The following is a 13,413-nucleotide window of genomic DNA, read 5'->3' as shown; positions in this document are numbered from 1 at the left end:
TGCCTGAATTAATATTGCCAGAAGAAGCACAAGCTTGGTTAGATGGGTTTATAAACCACATAGGGGGTAAAAATGGAGATATACCTGGACCCAGTGATTTCCACGTAAACATGACATGTTTTATCAGCCATGTTTCATGCTGAGCATGATCAACCTCCCATCATGGAAGGTGATTACCTGGCAACAAAACCCATGATGGCGCATGTTAGTGTTGAGGATACGGGACAAGGAGAACCTAACCAAACTGGATTGCTTGAACCATCAATAAGGAAGCTTGAGATGATATACTCGGATAAAATGGTTTTTGCCCGCCTGAGTTCAAGCCGGGCCAACCATCTTAAGCCTATATATGTAACTGCACACCTAGAATGAGTACCCTTCAAGAGGGTCTTGATCGATGGTGAGACCGCAGTTAATGTGTTGCCATACAAGAAAATGAAGAAGATGTGTATGAGTGAAGAGGATCTTATTCCCACCGATCTTATAGTCTCTAGTTTCTTTGGAGCTATCACCAAGATGCATGGGATACTGCCGTTGAAGGTGGATTTAGGATCAAAACAAATTATGTTGGCCTTTTTTTGTTGTGGACAACACTTCCATTTATGGAGCTTTACTAGGCAGAGATTGGATTCATCAGAGTCTCTCTGTGCCATCTACCTTACACCAACAAATGGCCATCTACCATGAGGAAGGAGAAGCAGGACTTGGATTCTGGGAGATGGTAGAGGCCAAATCATGACCATTTCTCCCTACAGCCAACGTTGCAGAGGCCAACTTCTATAATCCTAGTATTGAGATTCTTCAATGTTCAGGAGCTGATAAGAAAGGTCACCCGACTAAGCTGACGGCCCAAAAGCTTTTGGAACAAGGGCTAGCTCTTACAAGGGAAGAATGAGATCGGCCCCATATCATCCCAACTCCCCAACACCTTTAAATGTTAGAGCAGAAAAGGAAGGACCAAGTGATCGCAGTTAGGTTCTTGATAAAAAGACTGTTGGTATATGGGAGAGAGAAAAAACAGGAAAGGGAAAGCTCAGCCAAAGAAGAAAAGGGCTGGAGCAGAGAAGCCTCAAATAGCTAGATAACTAAAGAGGATTGTTTTGGGAAAGAGCTAGAAGCAGCCATCCAAATGGCTGAGTGTATATATGACTTGGACGGGCCAGAAGATTTACTCGAGAGTCTAGAGTTGGTTAAGTTTTTGTGTGTAGAGCCTAACAAACCAGCCCCAGAGGTGCAAGATCCCTTGGAGACCATTGATCTAAGGACGGGGGAAGATCCAAGACCTATACAGATAAGTGGTTTGTTAAAAACCAAAGATCGGACAGGGATTGTTAACCTTCTGCATGAATTCAAAGACTGTTTTGCTTGGCATTACACTAAGATGCCAGGTTTAGACCCAACCTTAGTAGAACACATAATGCCTATTAAAGAGGGGTTTAAACTGTCAAGCAAGCACCACAAAGAATATCAAAAGAGATCGAAGAGAAGGTTATAGAAGAGATCGAAAGGCTGGTAAAGGCCAGATTTATTAGGCCTGCCAAATATGTTGAGTGGTTGGCCAACATTGTTCCTGTATTAAAAGTTGTAACTAAAGCAGTTAGGTGTTGTGTTGACTATAGAAACATTAATGGAGCCACACCTAAAGATGAATATCCCATGCCAATGGTTGACCTATCTATAGATGCAGTAGCCAAACACAAAGTTCTGCCTTTTATGGATGGAAATGCAGGATACAATCAGATAAAAATGGCTAAAGAAGATATACATAAAACGGCTTTTAGATGTCCGGGTCATGTTGGAGCATATGAATATGTGGTGATGCCATTTGGGCTAAAAAAATTTTGGTGCCACTTATCAAAGAGCAATGAATGCCATTTTTCACGACTTAATTGGCCATAGCATGGAAGTATATATTGATGATATTGTGGTAAAATCCAAGACTGATGAACAACATTTGGTAGACCTTAAACAAGCTTTAACAAGAATAAGGATCCACAAGTTAAAGATGAATCCAAAGAAGTGCGTTTTTGGAGTAAGGTTAGGCAACTTTTTGGGGTTTCTCGTTCATCAGAGAGGAGCGGAGGTGGATAAAAATAAAGCTCGGGCAATAGTGGAATCACCTTCACCCACCAATAAGGTACAACTGCAAATGTTGCTAGGAAAGATAAACTTCTTAAGGAGATTCATTGCTAATTTAGTAGGCAAGATTCAACCGCTAACTCTTTTGTTGAGACTAAAAGATAAGGAAGATTTTGAATGGGGCCCACAACATCAAGAAGCTTTCAATAACATAAAAGCTTACTTAGCCTCCCTACCAGTGCTCATGCCACTTCTGAGGGGAAAGCCATTAAACTTTACATCTTTGCCTCAGAATGATCAATTGGAAACTTGTTGGCCCAAAACAATGAAGGAGGAAAGGAACAAGCTGTATACTACCTCAGTAGAATCCTTACTAAAGTAGAGACAAAATATACCTCAGTGGAGAAACTATGTTTGGCCTTGTACTTCACTGCTTGCAAGTTAAGGCATTACATGTTACCTTGCCACATCCATATCATCGACAAGACCAACGTGATCAAATACATGCTGGCAAAACCTATGTTGATAGGAAGAATTTGGGAAATGGATTCTGGCATTGTCCGAATTCATTTTTCAGTATGTACCTCAGAGGGCAATCAAAGGGCAAGCAATTGCAGACTTTTTAGCCGAGCATTAAGAGTCCCAGGGAGAAATAATCAACATCTTAGGAACCTTGGAGATGGCTAACATCTTGATCCCACCAAGCAAAGCCATCTTGTGCAGAGAAGAGTGGATTCGGCAAGAGGTAGAAAGGATATCCAGCCTTTGGGTTACCCTATGGAAGCTGTATTTTGATGGATCTTGCACCCAAAATACTACGGGAGCTAGGATCGTTATGATTGATTCTAGAGGTACTCACCATTGTTATTCATTCTTCTTGGATTACCAAGAAACTACCAACAATCGGGAAAAGTATGAAGCCTTGATAATTGGCCTAGAAGTCTTGATAGAATTGGGGGCAATTGAAATTGAAGTGTTTGGTGACTCAGAATTGGTAATCAATCATTTAAATGGGGAGTATAGATGCAGGCACATCATCATGGCCAATTATTACTTGGCAGCCACACAATTATTGAGCTATTGGGGCACAGAAATATCAGCTGGCTATATACCTAGAGAAGCAAATATGATTGCTAACGAGATGGCATAATTGGCCTTAGGAGTACAAATCCAAGAGAGGAAGTTTGAGAGAGACATAAAAGTCCAGAGAGGAGATCTCCCTTCCATTGTGGATAGGGGATTTAGCCTAGATGTAATGATCGAATAAGTGGAGGCTGAAGACAACCTGTCATTCGGTATTTAAAAGATCCTTCCTTCCCCATAAGTAAGAAGGATAGATAACAAGCGACTAAGTACGTTTTGTGAGATAAAAATCTACTAAGAAAGACTCCATACGGGTTAATGTTAAAATGCCTAGGCTAGGAAAAGTCTATGAGAGTCATGGCCGAGGTGTATGAAGGAATCTGTGGAGCTCATCAGGCTGGAACCAAGATGAGGTGGCTGCTTAGGAGATATGGTTATTTCTAGCCTAAGATGGAGAAAGATTGTAAAGATTATGCCCAAGGATGTGAAGAATGCCAGAGACATGGGCCACTCCAACATGTGCCTTCGATACCTTTGAACCCTGTGGTCAAGCCTTGGCCCTTTAGAGGATGGGCAATGGACTTTGTTGGGCATATTCATCCGGCTTCCAGTAAAGGACACACATTCACAATCATGGCCATAGATTACTTCACCAAATGGGTGGAGGCTTCAGCCGTCAAAAACATTACTTCAGCCATGGTTAAGAAGTTCATTGAAACCAAAATTTGCATAGATTTGGGGTGCCTGAGGTAATTGCCACAGATCGTGGACCATCTTTTATTTCAAAAGAAGTAGAAGAGTTTGCTGACAAATTTAGAATAAAGATGGTTCAATCTAGTCCTTATTACCCTCAGTCAAACGAGCAAGCGGATGCCATTAACAAAAGTTTGGTAAGCATCATTAAAAGAACGATAGGCGAGAATCCAGAAAAATGGCATGAGAGGTTGGGGGGAAACTTTGCGGGCATATAGGATATCCAAAAGGACGGCGACTGGAACAACCCCTTACGCTTTGACTTTTGGGCAAGATGCTGTGATTCCCATGGAGATTAATGTAAGCTCGATCAGAATTCAGAATCAGTTCGGTCTACACAGTGAATAATATGTTCAAGCCATGTGTCAAGAGATTGAGGATCTTGATGTAGCCAAATTTGAAGCTTTAAACAAGATTCGAGAAGGAAAAGAAGCTATTACTCGAGCATACAATAAAAGGGTAGAAAACAAGAAGCCAGAAGTGAGAAAGATTTTTGAAGACCTTAGGAATTCTGGAAAAATCTGGGGAAAACTGGAAATTCAGGAGTTTTAAACCGTTTAAAGGAAATTACACAATGAGATGTTGATTAAAGGGCAAAAAGTGTGGGTTAGTGGGAAAGACTCAGTTAGCAACGGTTGCATTAAATGGCGCTCATACCGAGTGTAGGTGCGCGATAACTATTCAATCATTATTAAACGCCTCGGTTTGCAGGTTTAACAATGATTGAAGGGGGCACTGTTTGGGTTAGTATTTGAACTTTGGGTCGAAGGAAGAGAAGCCCGAAAAAGAAGCCCAGAAGGCATGACTCTGCCCGAAGGCCCAGCATCAAACCCATTCATCCAGCCCAAGGCAAAATGATGATTCCACATTTAATGCAAAGGCTAGTGGCTTGAAAGAAGTGACACTTGATGGAAATCAACTTACTCTCAGCCCAAAAACACTTTCTAAATGGCAGAGTAGATAAATTGTTGATGAGTCACTACCCTTCAGTTGCTTTCGGGCAGGAACCAAGCTACAAGCAGATAGGTTAATTCGCCTATAAAATGAGGAAGAGGGCCCAGAGACAAGGACACTTAACCAATCAAACAAACAAATACACAAACTCTGCTAAGCTAGATTTACAGACGAAGCTGTAGTCAGCCCCCAACCTCAATCATTTTTACGATCAGCCCTCACAAAAGTCATCCTTTGTCTAGTTTAATAGCTCTGCTGCTCACCAGTAGTATCGATTTCTCTTGTGTAAATTTATTTGTCATCCATTCTCCCTTGAAATTCTTAGACCCCTGTAGTGGCAAAGAAAAGAAATGGCGAAAGGTCCAACCTTGCCCGACAAGGTTCAATCTTGCCTGATTCCCTTTGTTTTGTCTTTTAGTTAATAGATCTGGTGTTGTAATGAATTCCCTAGTATGTATTCCAATCATTTTAGGTCTTTTAATGATCGAAAGTTTAGCTTACTCCCAGATTTGGTTTTAATTAAATGGTGTTACTATCTTAAGAATGAATCCACTTAATGCCGTGATTAGACCCGGACCTCTGCCCTTTTACCATACAAGATACACAAAAGTCCTTGATCTCAAGGCATAAAAAAGAATCTAATGTGGACTTAACCCATCCACGACAATCCTTTGATAATGAGAAGTTAGAGTAACTTAGGGTGCAAGTAATCGGCTTAAATCTACTCATTTCACATTTGCCATACTGAGATTGCAGTGGCACACCTAAGCACTTAAGTTAGTTTTGACTATGAGCCTCACGGCCTATACTTAAGGCTTGACAAAGGCACATTTCAGAATTAACTCTGTCATCTTCTTGCAGCCCGACGAACGAACAAAGCAAGAACTCGACAGACAACCAAAGTGCCAACTCCGCGGGAAGCTGTGTGCTCAAGCCAGGAACGCCTATAGGCGATATTCCTGCCCGAACAATATGCATTGTGCAGTGTCCATGTTCAAATGTTTGGAACTTTGGAGGAAACATATTCTATTCTTTATGATATTGTTTATGTGACTGTATTTGTCTTTTGGAGGAATGTCCTAATGATAATAATTCACAAAGTATGAATTAATATTAAAGGTGGAGTCCAGGTTATAAAAAAACAAAGGTAGACATGATTAAATTTTGAGCAAGCACTTTGGCAGTGTATTATTAAGGATCCATTTGGGAAAGCTTCTGTAGGAAATACTTTTGCTCATAAGCGCTTTAGCAGAAGCACAACAATTTTTTTATATTAAAAGTCTAACTGTTTCTTGTCAAAGCACTTGGAAGTAGTTCTCAAAGAAGCACCTGGTAGGCACTTCTCCAGAAAGTCCAAAAAGTACTTTTAGAATCCAGAAACACTAATAGTTATTTCTTCCAAACACTGACAGAAATGCTTTGATCTGTAAGCGCTTTTGGCCTTTCGGAAAGCATTTGAGACAGCCTTATGATTGTGGTGCCGAACATTCTTGTATATTACTATGTAAATGTTTTCATCTCATTTTGTATTTATTACTAAATTTGTACATGAAAAGCTTATCTGATAATATCTGGGGAAGAAGGGTTCTAATGCGTTTTGGTAACATTTTCAGGGAAGAATTGTTGCTTTAATAACTCATCTGTGGACTTGTATCTTGTTTACGAACCACACCCAACATCCGCAAAGAACTTGCACCATCTCTTCCAGAGTAGGCTCTATACCGCTTGTGCTTGCATAAATATCCTTTTGCTCCACACCCCCTCTCTCATTCTATATTATTTTCGTACACTGATTATTGCATTTTGTGTTGGGCAGTGATCCGTAAGGGAACTTTTTCACAATACGACTATGGCCTGTTAAAAAATTTGAGGTTGTATGGTCAGTTGAACCCCCCTGCATTGATCTTAGCCTCATACCCGAATCATTGCCACTGTTGATGGCTTGTGGGGGAAATGATGATTTAGCGGATATGACAGATTTCCATCACACTCTCAAGGAATTGCAGTCCACTCCGGAGTTGCTTTATCTCGAGAACTATGGTCATATCGACTTCATTGTGTGCGTTAAAGCCAAAGAAGACCTCCATGGCCCCGTGATTAGGTTTTTTAGGTCGTGGGGAAAATCTAGTAGTTCTTAACGCGACTGCTTTCTGCAAGATATAATCAATGTGTTTACGCATGTACTACAGTAGAAGTGTTGATGTGTATATATTGTATGTAGCATTATCTATGTAGAAAAATGTGTCCTGTATCTTATTAGGTTTATCTTCGGACTGGTGGCTCCAACCGGAAACGGAGGACAGTCGCATGGATGGCATATGTTCTTGGTCCACTGTTGGTACTTGTATCCTTGTACTCAACTTAAAGAAAACTAGGTACTTTCGAAAAAGAGAACTTGGCTTTTTTTTCGTCGAAAAGAAAACTTGGCTTTACTATCTTAGTTTTCTCGTTAATTACCAGATTAAAGGTACCACTTAGTACTACAGTTTAATAGTATTCATCTTCATTTGTAAGTGAGAGGTCATAGGTTCTATTTTCACCAAAGGCGAATTTGAATCACATTATTGCTGGCCATTGTGAGGGTAATGACATCCCTCCTGTTATTGTAGATAATATATCGTTTGTTAAAAAAAAAATACCAAATTAAAGTTAGTTGACTAATGGATCAACGGCATAGTCAGGAATTATTCGGTGGGTTAGCTAAGTTAAAATTATTATTACGAAATCAAATTTTTGATCTTTTGTTGCCTACATGAAGTTATATGATAGTTAATTTGAAGGTAATAATTTTGTTTTTTTATTTTTTATTTTTTGAGTACATCGATATTTTTACACTAAGGAGAGGGGGAGTTCGACTAAGCCACACAATGGGCAACCTAATTTGGTATCGAATTCGCCATCTACGAGATTTGAACCTAAGACCTCTCACTTCCAAGTGAAGAGAAATACCACCAGACCGTAGTACTGGGTGACTTGAAGGTAATAATTTGAAGTAGGAAATTGAGACTATGTTTTCTAGGCTTCAATCTTCCAAACTTTCAAGAATGAAATAAGGAACCATTTGTTGTACGGAATTTTAATATATTACTATTAAATTATAATATTGGCTAAAGTGATGTGTTTATATAACATTTATTAGCTCTTATTTATGGAGATGTTAGGTAATGTCGGTTACGACCGGCAGTAGCTCAACTATTTTATTTATTTAACTTATGTGATGTCGGTTTGGACCGACAGTAAGTATGATATTTTTAGGTAAATGTTATTGGCACTCCAAAAATCTCATTCTACACTCCTTACAAGTGTATTTTTCTTTCCAAATATTAGACCTGGCATTCGTGTCGTGTTTTTCGTGTTCGTGTCGTTTTTGACACACCCTGACCCGGAATGTCCACTAGGACTTCAAATCGAGCTGTGCTAGCCAACACCTGGAAGGTGACAAAGCCATAAAGTGTGATGATGTGGAAAAAAATGTGAATAAATTTGAACCTAAGAGTGCCTAAATACCAGAGTGCGCGGGTGAGTAGGAATGAACCCACTTCGCACGTGACGTTAAATCATAAGTAAGTACAGTGGAGTGAATAAGGATTATATCCTCAGAAGTAACCACCTATCTTGGGATTTTCCAAGAATTCTTGTCGATACGAACTTTCAGCAAATTAAACCTGGAGGGGCGCAAAACAGACAGTGTGAGTGGGCAAAAACAAAGTTTTTCAAAAACCATTTCAATTATTAAAGGTAGTAACCCCTCGTTGTAAAACTTGTATAATTTCCCAGAAAATAGAATATATACATATATCGAAACCATACTCGAATTTTCAAAATCCACATATATGCCATGTCAAATATTTCAAAATCAATAACGAGTAAAGCAGGTGAAGTAAATCAATGAAAGTAATATGTCAGCTGGATCCACCTATTGTGGGCTATACGGCTGAACCCATAGCTCATCAAGTATACCTGCACACGAGTCGGAACCACCTATAGTGGTATGTATGACCAGACTGGGTGTAAATGAATACTCTCTAGTGCTACGATCACTTGAAGACTGTGTGAATAATTACGGGTCACCTACGAGTCGGAACCACCTATAGTGGTCTGTACGACAGGCATGTGCACCTAACTTGGATCCAAGGTGAGCATGCGGTGCGGGAGGTGAACATCACGTGAAGGTATGTGCCTTGGCCACGGGTGGGAGCACTAACACCGGGGTGTAGGTTTATGAGCTCTCAATGCATCTCAACATACTCATCAACTCACATTAACAATCTATAACTCACCTGGTACTTACTTGAGAGTCCACAACGTCAAATCACAATATGCATACTATACTAACTCATAATCTAGGTATAAATCATGAGGCATGGCATTTCAAAACATAATTCCATTTAAATGCATTTTATGGGAAAAATACCAAGCATACATATATATATTGAAAACAAAAGCCCACTCACCTGGAGTTCACGCTACAACTCCCTAGCACAACCATAGAGGTGTCACGAATAATTGGCGCCTAGAACAGTTATCAATTGAATACATAATTTACATAAAACATCCCAATTCCATTAATTGCATATCAGATTAAACCAAAAGATATTCTAGAAATCTCTTCCTTTCTCCGAAAGCTATAATTACAGATCTCCCAATTCCAACGGGAAATCAATCAAATAAAAGCCAATTCTAAAAATATCATCGTCTCTTGAAAGCCAACTTCTTCGTTCGAGTGTCTCAACTACTGCTCCAGTTTTCATCGCTGGCATCCCAGCATTTCAGTTGGCATTCTTAGCCTCAATATTACTTCCTCACCCACCATTAGGTTCACAAAGATCCCGTCTTTATGGATTTGGGTTTCAACGGCAATGATGCAGGTCTATCGTCAATTGTGTGAAGTAGGCGAGTCAAGATGGAAGCGAAGCAGATGAGTCGAGGTCGAAGCAAAGCAGATGAGTCGAGGTTAAAGCAAAATAGATGAATCCCAGGTCAAAGCAAAGTAGTTTAGCTAGTTCGGTGCTTTTTAGGGGCTCCTGTAAAGATCTTTTACCGAAGGTTTAAGTTGAGGCAAGTCCCATTAAACTTAGTCTTGCGGCACAATAAACACGGGACTACTTTAATAAGTTGTACAGTCCATTATAGTCCAAGTTAGTGAGGGTAAACAAACACACTCTAATTGATAACAGGTTAGAAGACAACATCATCTTCGTAGGTGCGGCTAAAAGGATGAGCGTCCTCTCCAAAGTTAACTTCAGATGATCCTTTACCTAAACCCTTAATGGAATGATACCCAACACTATGGGAACAATATAGCTCAAGGTACAGGCAAAAATGTCTGAACATCTTATGACCTTCCATGTGATGGACAACCCACCCCCTCACAATACTATCCTCGATTAAGAATGGTTGCACATCATGGGCAAGGTTCCCTTTGCAGAAAAATGATGCTCTGTTATCTAGGTATAGAGACAAGAAATGAAAGGTTAAACACCAGACAAACTAAAGAACTGATTCTAAGAAGCATAACCCTTGTTGGTGTAAGGAAAACCCCATGCAGGCTACTCTAAGTAGGTTAAACAAAACAAGCACCATCCAAGCTACACAGGGTTTGATTGTCTTCCGGGGATATGCATGTAGTCTACTTTGCACCAAATTGCAACGCCACCGTCTATATAAAGATAAGTCTATGGACAACTCATCTTTTAATGCCTTGCCATAGGCTTATCATCAAAAGTGATCCCCTTGTGCAATTTTTACACCATATTATCTTTCCGTAAGAACTACAATCATACCCCCTTGTCAATCAAACCTATTTTGATTAAGAATATAGCAATTTGATCTATCAATATCTGTTCCATTTTTCCTCTTTTTTTTTGGTGATGCATGGAGTACTCTACTCATCCCAAACAAAGCATTAACTTTGAACATTTGCACGAATGCAAGTCTAAAAAGTTCAAAGTAACACTATCAAATGAGCCTCTCTTAGTCTAGTCCGTCTCTAAGGGTTAGTATCTTAGGAGAATCAAATCATAATAAGTGCAGTAACGATTGGCGGGCTACAAGTACGGGCATATAGCATCTTGAGCTAGAAATCCAATGCACCATCCGACCTCTGGAAAGTTTATACAACTAACAAGGTTGTGGGTTATAACATTCAAACTTGGGCTCTTCACCATTCGAGGGAATAGTCGCAATGGTGATCCAAAAATCATCTGAATATGGCTCTGAACTTCGGCCCTAAGTACGACTACTTATATCCTGAACCAACATACTAAGCCAAATATGTTCTACAACATCGTATGCTAGTAGGTTCGAAGCAGGCATCAGACTAGGCAATCCCCAAAAGGAATTTTATTACAATGATGCTTCGATACGTGGAAGTGATTTGGTTAAGCCAATCAAATGAGTCCGATCAAAAACACTCGGGTTTGATGCACGGGGTTTGAAAAAAGGATTCAAAAAACGTTTCCGACCCATATGCTGATGACCAAGTTTCCAAAGAACTTTTATTTAAGATTCACTGGAAATGAATACGCAATTCGAGCTATGAGAGGTCACTCTCTCTAGCATCACGTTGCAAGTATTGAAGCCCTTAGCCCAAGAACTGGGGCAAGGCATAAAGAAATCAACCCTTGTCTACAGGATATCTTCAGGTATGATTTGAAGCTAATAAATCCGGTAAATGTGTTTTAATAAATGCAAAAGCAAAAGTCTTCTCATGGGTTTAATGTTTAATTCCTTGTATTAAAGTAATGTGGTACTCCAGATATCGCGACAAGAATGCTTTATGAATGCTAAGTTTGGGAGGCAACATTTTCCCGAATCAATGTTGCCAAGGGGGCTTTTAAGCTCTATCCCCACAAACTTACTCGTATTCCACTCTGCCACTTATTTCTTATATAAAGTTCTTTTACTTTAGAGAAGTTTATCATATTAAGATCCTCTCATAAACAGAGAAAATGAAGAATTCATATTATAATAGAAAAAGTTTGAAATCACAAAAGGGAAATACCTCATCTCCTAGCCAGAAAAAGCCTCAAAGCTAATCTCTTTTTGCGACTTGCTCCACTTCTAAGTCTGAGATCTCATCGCGTAGATGTTGTGGAAGAGGGAAATATATGCACTTGACCTCGTCATAGATCTTGTAGTCATCCCAACCCTTAGGTGATCTAACCAGGATTAACCAATAAGATACTCAGTGTCATACCCTTCTTCGTATTCCTTTGCGAGTAGTTTCTCATGGTCATCTCGGAGCACTAACATTTTAGAGGCATGTATGTCGATAAGTTGCTAGAAATCTAAGATGCTCTTGTTTTCCCAAGCACCTTGTTCCGAAGCTAACACGCATTTTGATTCCTTCTTCAAGACAGTGAGAGTCTAATCCACCTCTTCCTTAGTCCGTCTCTCCATCATCAGCTCTTCCCTTGTCATCGCGAGATCTTCCTGGTAATCCTTAACCTTTAACTACTTGAGTACAGTAAGGTTGATATATGGGTGTATCTTTGCTTCATCAGTATCTTTCAAAGCCTGCTGCCCGACCCGCATGTTCTTAAGTTCTTCTGATTAGGATAGCAATCATTGATCCGCTTCCACTCTTTGTAGAAATCTCTAAGCCAACAATCTATTTGAGTTCCTAAATCTGTCCCACATGTCAAAACAAGGTCATCTTCATCCACATGCTAGCCTAATACACAGAAATTATGAAGGAAGACAATCTGGACAAAACATGTTAGAAAAAAAGGAAACATAGAAAGGAAGTCACCTCTTAACGACTTTCATATCATCGCGTCAGGATATCTTCAAGAGATGTTCAAACTTTTTTGTAGTCATTCGGGGCAACTAAAGCTTTAAAAAAGGCTCGAGCTTAGTCGGTGTTTCAAAGTCCGCTGGCATTAAAGGGAAGGGCAACGTGGTTAACCAAAGGCCAAATCACGAGAACAGATCGCGCTATTCCTTCAGACCTCATTGAGATGACTAGCAGAGGATCATCATGTCGGGGAAGCGCAATCCCGATCACTTGTGGTGGAAGAACAGAAGTAGAGATTAATGTTGTAGGAAGTTCAGTGGTTTCACTTAATGCAGGCAGAATAGCCAGTATGAAAGCCAAGAAAGGGAATTCAGGCTTAGGTTTAGATGATAGGGGCAACACTGGCTTTAAAAGCGAAGAAGGTGAAGTAGGCAGTTCACCCGTTAGAGATGATAGGGCAGGTTCTCTAGAGATTGAAGACTTTTGAGGAGCGACGCACATTTTTCTATAAAGAAGAATTTCTTTCTCTTATCAGAAATTTTCTGGCTGGACATCCCTAATTGACGGTTAGGATTGTGGAAAAACAGTCAATGATTGTGAAAAAGAATCGTTAGGATGCTTCAGTTTCATTAAACTGGAAAAGAAGTAGCTTTTGATTTGGAAAGGCTTCTTATGGGCTTTGTGAGCTTTGAACCATTTCGATTCTGGTATGGGAAATTTTAAACACTGATTAATAGTCGGATCCTTTCTACGATTATTAAAGCGTTAAGGCGAGATGAGCCATTTCTAGTTACGATGCTCAGTGG

At 39.8% G+C, this 13,413-nt stretch overlaps 1 long non-coding RNA gene across 1 annotated transcript; it reads left to right on the top strand.

The window, feature by feature from the left end:
- Window positions 1–6,131: 6,131 nt before the first annotated feature.
- On the top strand, window positions 6,132–7,132 carry LOC126587342 (uncharacterized). The gene is made up of 3 exons (XR_007611038.1): window positions 6,132–6,373; window positions 6,483–6,578; window positions 6,686–7,132. It is a non-coding gene; the product is annotated as an uncharacterized LOC126587342 (long non-coding RNA).
- Window positions 7,133–13,413: the final 6,281 nt, after the last annotated feature.

The sequence above is a fragment of the Malus sylvestris genome, chromosome 10, assembly GCF_916048215.2.
Source record: "Malus sylvestris chromosome 10, drMalSylv7.2, whole genome shotgun sequence".
Lineage (NCBI taxonomy): Eukaryota > Viridiplantae > Streptophyta > Magnoliopsida > Rosales > Rosaceae > Malus > Malus sylvestris.
This window is presented reverse-complemented; position numbering and strand designations above follow the sequence as displayed.